Below are 10,557 nucleotides of genomic sequence, written 5' to 3'. Positions count from 1 at the left end.
CATCTAACACAAATTCTCAATTTGTCACATGCTAATAGCAACCACTGTCCATTCACCTACTTGCTTGCAGCGAGTCCTGTATTCCTGCAAGATGTGCAGAACCTGCTGTTTATCTGCACTGAAGTTATCAAGGCATTTATGCCTGCAGATATACTATATGTATGTGTAATAATATTATGAAAACGAAAATTGCTACTCACCATATAGCGGAGGTGCTCAGTAACAGATAGGCACAACAAAAAGACTGACACACACACACACACACACACACACACACACACACACACACACGGTATATGATTTTATATGCTACACACCATAACAAAATAAATGCACAACTGAAGAGATTATGCTACAGCCGACACTTGTACACAAAGCAAGCTTGCACAGTGTTCGAACAGCATATTTTGTCCAGGCCCACAGCATTCTACAGTTAGGAATTATATTTTGTGATAGTGCTGCTAGCTCAGTCACCTTCTTGACCCAAACGAGATCTAAAAGAGCAATGCACCATTCACAACAAACAGATTCCTGCAGGCACCTCTTTCAAAAGTCTTCAGCCCTCCCACTCCCTTGTGTTTGTATTCTAGAAACATGTATTTGTGGGAGAAGAATTTAAGAGAGATAAATAAAAATTTTAATATACCTGGCAACAATAAAAACTCCAAGCCCAGTCACTAATCACATCAGCTTTTGAAAGCTCCACAACAAATAGTGCCACATGAATGTTTGTCACACTAAATAAAAGTTATTTTCTCATTTTAATTGTTTTATAAGTTCCTATGGTCATTACCATTCTATAGAGATTTTCTGGGTGAATAAAGAGTTTGAATTTCTCTTAATTATCAACTTATCTTTCTATTCCTCATCTTCAGGATAACTTAATTGCCAAGACTCCGTTTCCAAGAATATGCTTCCTGTAGGAAACTTGTTTTGTGGCAAATCTTTGACATGTTCATGTATAATTATTAAAAAAAAACACATTTTAACTTATTTTCCACAATCAAGTTTCAGACACTTTACTCTCCTCTTCTGTTTCCTCTTCTAGTGTTATAGATTTTGCTACTCGCACACATTTAATCAAATATAACAGTAATGATGATAATGTCTGGCAATGTTTGCCGACAAGATAAAGAATGCAACCTATAACACTAGATTGCATACTCGTGGCAGTTCCGCTTTGCTGCTTTTGGATGACCACCAATGCGTTGGTTCTCAATTGTGCTCAGGAGACATAAGGTTTGATTACGCGAAGGTGGTTTCATGACTGACCTTTGACCCAGATTGCCTTCACGCAATCAGATTCTTTGACAAAAATACCTAAGGCACCTATTTGAATAAAAAAAAAATAAAAAAATGAAATTGAGTGCAAAACAGTGAAATTTTTTAAAAAGTTATCAGATTAGAAATTGATCACATTAATGTCCTCCCGAATACAATCAAGATACCGCGATGAAGAGCGAATTTGTAACAAAGCTTACATACATTGAAACATCATGGTGAGTTTAAAGAAAAGAATATGTGAAGCATCAATATATTCTCAAGGAACAAAGGCGTTAAACTAATAGACATTAACAAATATACAATGAATACAAAACTTACGTTTTTATGTTTATTGCATGGAGCAGTCCAACAATCGCTGCTCTTGTCTGTCCGCAATTTCTTAAAAATTAAATGTTCTGGCGTGCGCGTAAGTACTTTTTAGTGTCACACGGTTTACCGAAGCATTTTTGCTTGGTGATTTACATGGTTTTTGACACTAAATAAAATATAGCTTGTAGCAGTGCTACACAACACCTCTTAACAAGTTGGCGACCAAACATATAAAGGTAAAGAAGTCTCTAGAACATTTCTTAACAAATGATGGATTGCTCTTTCAAATGTTTCACAGCTTATTGCTATCGAGTGCTGAGGCAATGATTTAAATATCTGCACCCAGTGGGTCATTGTGTTTATTTGAAATATTTTAATGCTGGACATGCATCTTGGTGTAGGTGCACATTATAAAGTATTTTGTCTCTTTACACATGCGCTGAGATGCTTAATATCTTTACGAACTACAGCCCGATGGCTGTTCCTTTCTTTTATGACAGATATCTCATTTGCAAAGTATATGAAATCCAATAATATTACACTCTCCCAAACTTTTTGCTGTATAACCACAAGACTGTTTCTGCTGTCGTACGAAATCACATCCCAGACCATAGGAATAACTAGATAATGCCACATTCCACACAGTGATAAAGTTCACATACTTGAAGAGGACCTAAGGGTTGTGTATAAATGATGAAGCCATCAATGACAAATAAGTTAGGCTTTAACATACGCTAATGTTGTGTTCATCCTGACTGTAGTGTGGTGGTTCGGTTATTAACTGCTGTATTTATTATCTGAAATGAAGATAGCTCCATTCTGCCTGTCAGCATTTTGAATATCTGTTGTACATTATTCACTGTTGAGCAATTATGTTCATAATTACAACAGAAATGATAAGGTATTGTTTTCGTTTAACTAAAGATTAAGGTGTGGAACCTCTAATAGGAAAAAGTGAAACCCTTTGACTGTGCCCTTCATGTCTAGGTCTTGAACCATAGACAGTGATCTTCCCACAGCGTCTGTAAAACAGTTGGCAGAAGTGCTTGGGATTACTTGATGAAGTGCCTTACACAATTCCATTGTGGATATTATTCTTGTGGCAAGGGGTTGGGACTGAGGCATAGGGATGGACAAGGATGTTGTGAAGATTTTGTGGGTGACAGGGGTGGAAAGGATCTTAGGGAGGATGACCCTCACTTCAGGGCAAGATTATAGACAATCACAGCCCTTGCGAAGGATGTTGTTAGGTCAGTCTCCTTTACAGGATGATATTGGGTGGCGAAGGGAACCTTCCTTTGTAATTGGTTCTGGAGAGTAGTGGAACAGTGGTGTGCAGGGATATGGTAGGGGGGATAGTGCTTGTCTATGAAGGCCTTTGTGAGACCTTCAGCATAGTGTGCAAGGGAGTTCTTGCTGCTGCAAACATGCCATCCACAGGTGGCCAGGCTTTATGGGAGGGGTTTTCTGGTGTGGAAGGGATGGCAACTATCAAAATGCAGGTAATGTTGGGTGGTGGGTGTAACGTGGACAAAAGGTGTGGATGGAACATCATCAGAGAGGAGCAGGTCAACATCCAGAATGATGGCACACTGGACTGAGGAGCACAGGTGAAATAGATGGGGGAGGTGTTAAAGTTGTGAAGGAATGAGGATAGGGTGTCTTAGCCCTGAGTCCAGATCATGGAAGATATCACCAGTGAACCTGAACCAGACCAGGGGTTTGGGGGGCTGGGAAGATTTCCCATAGATGGCCCAGTAACAGGTTGACACAGGAGGATGCCATATGTGTGCTCATAACTGTGCCCCGGATTTGACAGTATATCTTCACTTCAAAGGAGAAGTAGCTGTGTGTTAGAATTAAATTGTTAAGTGTACAAAGAATGAGCTAGTTAGTTTTGAGTCAGAAGGACTTTGAGAGAGATAATGATCAACTCTGGGACAACAGACGTGAGAGAAGTTGGTTGTACAGGGAAGTGACATCAACGGTGATGAGTAGGGATTCAGGAAGTAAAGGAGTGGGGATGGTGGAGAGTTGGTGAAGGAAGCAGTTGATATCTTTGATGTGGGAGGCCTGATTTTGGGCAATTGGTAGGCAGTGTTGGCCAACGAGAGCTGAAATTCTTTCAGTGGGAGCACAATAACCAGCTACAATGGGGTGTCCAGGATTGTTGGGCTTGTGCATTTTGGGGAGCATGTAGACGGGTGTGATGGGTGAGGAGGGAAATGGATTCAGGGGGAATTCTGGGAAGAGCCTAAGGCTTTAAGCAGGGATTGGAATGTTGGACTTACAGCATGGAATCATTCTGGCAAAGTTTATGGATGGAGGAGTCAGACAATTGGAAGAGGTCTTCCACCAGGTAGTCACCACATTCATAATGACAGTGGTGGAACCTTTGTCTCAGATAGGATTATTAATCAGTATCTGTTTTGAGGCCGTGGTTTCTTTAGCTGAAAGGTTGGTGTCCTTACGAAGGGACCTGGGGAAAGATGGTGAATCCAAGTTGGAAGTGAGGTACTCCTGGAAGGTGACTTGGAGGTGAGAGGATAATGGTTGAATGAACAAGGAGAGGCAGGGTTCAATTTTGGAATTAGGTTGTTTTGGCTAGAAGGATCGGTGGGAAAGAAGTGTTTCCATCGCAGGGATCTGACAAGTCCAACATGCTTGAGTGTACGGCTAATGGTGAGGCCTTTTGGATAGGACTGAAACTTCTGTGGGGCTGATGATTTTGGTGGAAAGGTTAACAACATTGTTCTGGGTGTGTTCCATCTCTGGAGTTAGTGGAGTGTTGGTAGGGAGTTTTTACGGATGTAGCAAGTTGAAAAGGTCAGCAAGGCAGTGTCTGGGTGCTTATAAACAGTTGATGAGGGGGAACACTGTGGGTAGGATAGGATATGTCAGCAAACTGGGTAACTTATGAAGGTGGCACCCGGAATGCTCTTCAAGGTGCTGGAGTGCAAGGGATTCAATTTCAGGGATGTGACATATGTAATTGGGATTGTACAATCGCAGTATCTAACAGAGGGAGCAGAAGTGGTTCTGGGATGCATGTGCCATGGAGATGTGTTTCTGCAGTACCATGTGTGTGAAAGCAGCCATGTCATATACCAGTTCTGCTGCAATCATTGCACAGTTTTTAATACTGGTGTGACCACCTGGATGAATGGCCATTGCCAAACTGTGGCCAAGAGCAAAGGGAACGCCCTGTGGCATAATATGCAACTGAACATAACATGCTTGGTATTAATGGCTGCTTCACAAACCAGGTCATATGGATCCCCACCACCACCATCACTAGCTTTTCTGAGCTGTGCAGATACAACACATTATTTACTCCCAAAGTCATCTCAGCCTCAAGCTATGATAACCTACTGTCCCCATACCCTCCACCCCACAGTTTATGCATCCTGTCCTCTAACCTCCTCCCAATTCATGTCTCCTCACCCTAACTGTCCATCACTCTCTGCCAATGCCACCATCAGCCTTCCTCTTCTCTGTTCCTCTCCTTTTCAGCTCCCCATTTTGCCCTCCCTCTGCCTCCTGATTCTGTGTGTCGCAGCCTTGTCCTGGAACTACCTAGTTCCAGCACACACTGCCAGGCTGCAAAGACTTCTCTCGCCCCACCCATACCCTGATATCCTCCCTCCCTTCCCTGCCCCATGGTGTAACATGGAATTCTTCATAACAACATGTTACACTCTTATTCTCTTACATCAATGAAAGATGTTTGTGAGAACTGAAAATGTCATGTAGGTAGTTAGTATGTGGAGAACTTTCTACTGCATGTGTGTTGGTTTACTGTTTGTAGAGTGTTGGAGTGAGACAAGCTAGCACAGAACATCACCAAGGCATGATGGGGATTGAGCATCTCCACCTGCTGTGAAGGAGTCACTTACACCTTGTTGGTGTGGCTTGTCAGGGTTTTGGAAGGCATAGGACAAGAGACACTGCCCTCAATAACAACACCCAAAAACAGACAAACAAAGCTGAAGAGAAATATCATTCTCTTCTGTTCGGTTCTGAGATGATGATCTGATTAATGAGAGATTCTGTTCACCCTGAGTCATAATTGTCCTGTAAGAGAAACAAAATTCAGAAGAGTTCTTTAAAGGCAGTCACGTCATTTCATAGATTGACTACTACAAAGCTCTCTTCCAGCCCTCAACCTGCAGGCAGAGAACAAGTCACATGGAAAGAGTTGGTGACAGTGCATCGTAGGTCCACTGCATCAAGAGAATCTGGAAAGGCAACCATACAACACAATAGTGAAGGTAAAAAATATCATTGAAAGCAACAGGATGACAGGTCTTTTGGAAGGTAATGTGTCTTTTGGGCTGAGTCCGTATATAGAACCTACCAATGTTACATGCCACACCACACTGAAAAATGTGAGGGTATTGTACCAGTACTGCACCAACATACCATTGTATTCACATTCTAGTTACACTGATAAACCCCAGAAATTACCAAATATTGGCCACTATCTGTTGCAAATTTTGCCTCTTTCACTGTTCAATACACCTCACTGTATTTCAGAATTCCAGCCATATATATTCCAACAAAAATGAGGAAATATAAATCGCATCACAAACTCCACCATTCTCACACCAGTAAACAGGCAACAAATTTTGAAAATTCTTCAAAAATGCAATAGTAAGTACACTTAGCAGCACAGAAAATAGCTAGCACTAAAATATGAAATATTCAAAACACTATATACTTAAGCAGTTGTTTATAGGTAGATCAATTGGAATTTGAGCCACTGCATTACATTCAACTCCTACCATCTATGACATCATCTAATTAATACGTTTTTCTATATGGACACCACCCAGACTAATACTACAGATCAGCTTTTACTTGAAAATGCATATGCCAAATATAAATGCCAGGAAAGACATTATAGCAGGATGGTCCACCAATCTACTCATGTGAGCTGGCTCATGCCACAGCAATGAGCAACTGGTTGACCCAGCGCGTAACAGTGCAGGAAGGAGCAGGCAGGGGAGGGAAGAATCTGAATAACGTAGTTCCACAGAGAAACTGTTTTCAATGAGTGAGTTCTATGGCCACTGATGTTTGTTCTACAGAGATGTATTGTCATGATGGCTAATTAATGCCTTTTATGAAACATTTATTTTCTAAGATTGTTGCATTTGTGACAAATTACAATTAAATGAAACTTACATTTATTTTAATTGGTGAATTGAAGAACATGGGGCAGGTAAGTATGAAACAAATTATTCCTCATGACTGTTGCAGTCTTAGGATAAATGCTGTTTTTAGATAAAGTTAAAATTGACATCAACTTGTATTTTGTGACTTTCACTCAAATGTTAAACACAAAAACACTGGATATCAATGAATACTGCTATTTTGCTTTTCACTAAAGCACCAATGTCTGATACCACTTTCTGAGCACTGCTAATTTGAAGATATGCTTTTAAGTTGATTTCTGTCAGTGAGGTTGTGTGGATTGATTTTGTTCTCTTCATTGTGGACGGAAGTCTCTCATACAAATGTGTAGGTCCAAACCCTGACATAATCACAGTTGCAAAGTTGTATAGTCTTGGAAATTTATGACAAGAAATTTTTTTTAAAAAAATCTGTGAGGTTTATTTTATTATGAAACTTATTACAACTGTCACACTGTATGTCTATAAGCCCTAACTGCAGCTTTTCATCAATTTGAAATGAACTGTTCTTCACCTTAAGTACTGTGCTTGTGTCTAAGGCTACAGCAAACTTAACACTTGGGTATTTCTCTGAAGCCAGTGCACAGTTTGCATTTCCCTTGCGGTACATGATTATGTCTGACCATCCTGTTTTACCACAAGCACTCACTTTCCAGGCAGCGAGTGAGCCCGAGCACTTGTGCTTGTGTTGCAACCTCCTTAACAGGTCTGCACTACAGTACGGCAGCTAGGTGACATGTAGTGAAAGCAGCATTCATCTATATTTTCAGAGGCATGACATATACCTCCAGCCCCATTTAATATCTTTTTCATTTTTGTTTTATTTATAACATGAAGGAAATGCCCCAAAGTATTTGAATAAATGTATGAGTATCTTGTAGTATACAATAAATGTGACGACAATGCAGAGCTTACTTAAAATTCAAACTAAATCATAACTGAGCAATGAATACATGCCATATGAGGACAGGTAATGGTAATTGACAGTTATTGAAAACACATTTTATCCACACATTTTTCACTGTTAACTATTTGAAAGCAATAATGAAGTCACCAGCAGCTATTCATTACTTACATTGTGCAGTGAGGAACTCAACATGAAATGCAATCTGATCAGTACTACCTAACGTGTTCCTACATTTCCCCGGCTGGGGTTTCCTCCGTGATCAATTTCTGGGTCAGTGAAAAGGTTTTCTTCAGACCTGTCACCACTTAATTTTTACATTACTAAAACACCCACTGTGCTCAGAGAAGAATCTACCTACACACAATGCAGCAGGTTTGATGGGAGATCAAGTTCGAGTGGGATATCTGCCATATTACCAACGAAAGTTAAGAGGGGTTACCATAAAATTTTATTTATCACCTACAAAAAAGTACTTACTGTAGTTTGTTTGCAAGTTCATGTGTACGCTGATTGTAGACACTGAAATCCCTGGGCAACAGTACCACATCAAGCCAGTAGAGGAGCCAAAACAAAATGATTTACCCATCTCCACTTTATCAGTGGGCTGCTCAATTCTGTTCCGCCTCCTCTAGCATCGTGATACAGTACTGTCACAGGGATTTCAATGTCTACCAGCACTTCAGACATGTACATACAAACACCACCATCTAACTCTACTTTTTTGAAGTGATAATTAAAATTCTATGAATGTCCCCTTCCACATTCCACACTAAAAACTACTGCTTAAAAATCTGGTATATTTTGGTGATGAATGACACCAGAACATAGCACTCTGAATAACCACAATAAATTCATATACAATGCAGAGCCGTAAAGTGTTCATGAGAACAACCTATAGGATTGGCTAACATTATTATATAGAAAATTACTTGTCTATCATAGAGTTAGTTGTGCACACTAACAGTCCAACATCAAACATTATACTAACTACATTTAATGTGAATAAAACACTGTCACAGTTTTCTTTTTTGTCCAACCTGCCAAAAAACTCAGTAAAATTCAATATCATGTTTTAACTTTTATTTTGATATAAGAAACACATCTAAATAACATTTACACTTCCAGGAAAATTCATGCGCGCTTTGTACTTGACATTAATATAAAAATGTCTGCTGTTTGATTTAAAATTCTCACCAGTATTAAAAATGGCCATATATTTGATTTCAAGGGAAACTTACCTCTATTTGGCAACAATGGATTCAGCTGACAGCAGCAGTGCACCAACGTGATGAACATGAATTGTGAGGATTCACAAGCTTGCTAACACACATCCCCCCCCCAATCGCAACACGGAACACTGTCTAGCCTGTGATGTGTCATTTCAGTCTACAGTGAAGGTGAATTAGAATTTACAGTGATCTGTGTTATCAGTAACAGCACAATATTTATGTTCGTAACTAGTTTTGTAATGGAAAAACATAAAAGTCATATGTATGATGTGGACTATAAACTGAAAGTAATAGCATGTGCAGAACAAGATGGAAACTGAGCAACAATTTGGGAAGGGATAGTACAGAAGAACTGAAAAAATGAGGAAGACTAGGTGTGCAAATAGAGGACTGAATGCAAAATGGCTAAAGCTAGATGATGTATTGAAATGGATTCATGGTGATCATCAAAATGGCACTGAAATTAATACAAAAATGATTCGATTGCATGCTTGTAAGCTAGCTCTACAGTGGTACTTAACAGACTTTAAGGGTGGTGTTGGTTTGTGCTATAGGTTTATGAAGCGTCACTGACTTAGCATGTGAGCCAAAACCAAAATATCTCGGAAAATGTCACAAAAGTATGATGAGAAAGTATCATCTTTCCATCGCTTTATTATTCAACACTGAAAGGAAACCAGTGCGGAACTAAGCAAAAAAGCGAATTTGGACAAAACTCCTCTGACATTTGATGTACCCAGTAATGGAACTGTTGCCATGAAAGATGCGAAAACTGTAACTATAAAAACAAGTGGACATGACAAAATGCACTAACTGATGTTCTTTCACGTTGTGTTGATGTTGCTAAACTTAATCCAATGGTCATTTTTAATCACAATCAATGCCAAAACTTTCTGAAATTATGGAATAATGGAGTGTGGGAGAGAAGGAAAGGTGCTTTATTGAAGAAGAATTCTCTTCTTGTGCTAAATCAGTTTAGTAGTCACCTGAAAAATTCTGTGAAGGAGAAACTGAGACAGGGAAATACAGAATTTGCAGTTATTCCTGAAGGACTTGCTTCACAACTGCAACCTCTTGACGTATCGATAAATAAACCATTGAAAATATAATTATATGAGAGAGGATATTACATATGGATGGTGGATGAAACCCAACATGATTCATGCTGAAGGGACCTTTTAAACGACCTTCAATCAAACAAGTGTGTCAGTGGATAAAAGAGTTTTGTTCTAGAGTGAGAGGAAGAGGTGGTGGTTCAGATTATTTTCAGGGACTTTGAAGGTCGCTTGGTTTTATAAACTAAGAATTTTCTTTGGCCTGGCTTTGCAATCTAATAATAAAAATGGTAAAAATGTTTTCTTCTTAAACTGCTTAAAAATTAAGGCATGTCTTATAGTCCATAAAATACAGTAATGACTGTAACGCACACTCATGTTCAGAAAAACAGAACACCTGGAATGACTAAGAGATAAGACATTCATAATCACATGAAATTTACATTAGTATATTCTGCATAAATCATTAGCATTTGGACCATGTCAGCTTGCAGGTTCAAGGTAAACATCAATATCGCGGCACAACACCACCTACAAGTAATATGTACCTGGGGCTCTCGATGTTTCAGTGTGCCTTG

Source organism: Schistocerca piceifrons, chromosome 3 (genome assembly GCF_021461385.2).
Source record: "Schistocerca piceifrons isolate TAMUIC-IGC-003096 chromosome 3, iqSchPice1.1, whole genome shotgun sequence".
Lineage (NCBI taxonomy): Eukaryota > Metazoa > Arthropoda > Insecta > Orthoptera > Acrididae > Schistocerca > Schistocerca piceifrons.
This window is presented reverse-complemented; position numbering follows the sequence as displayed.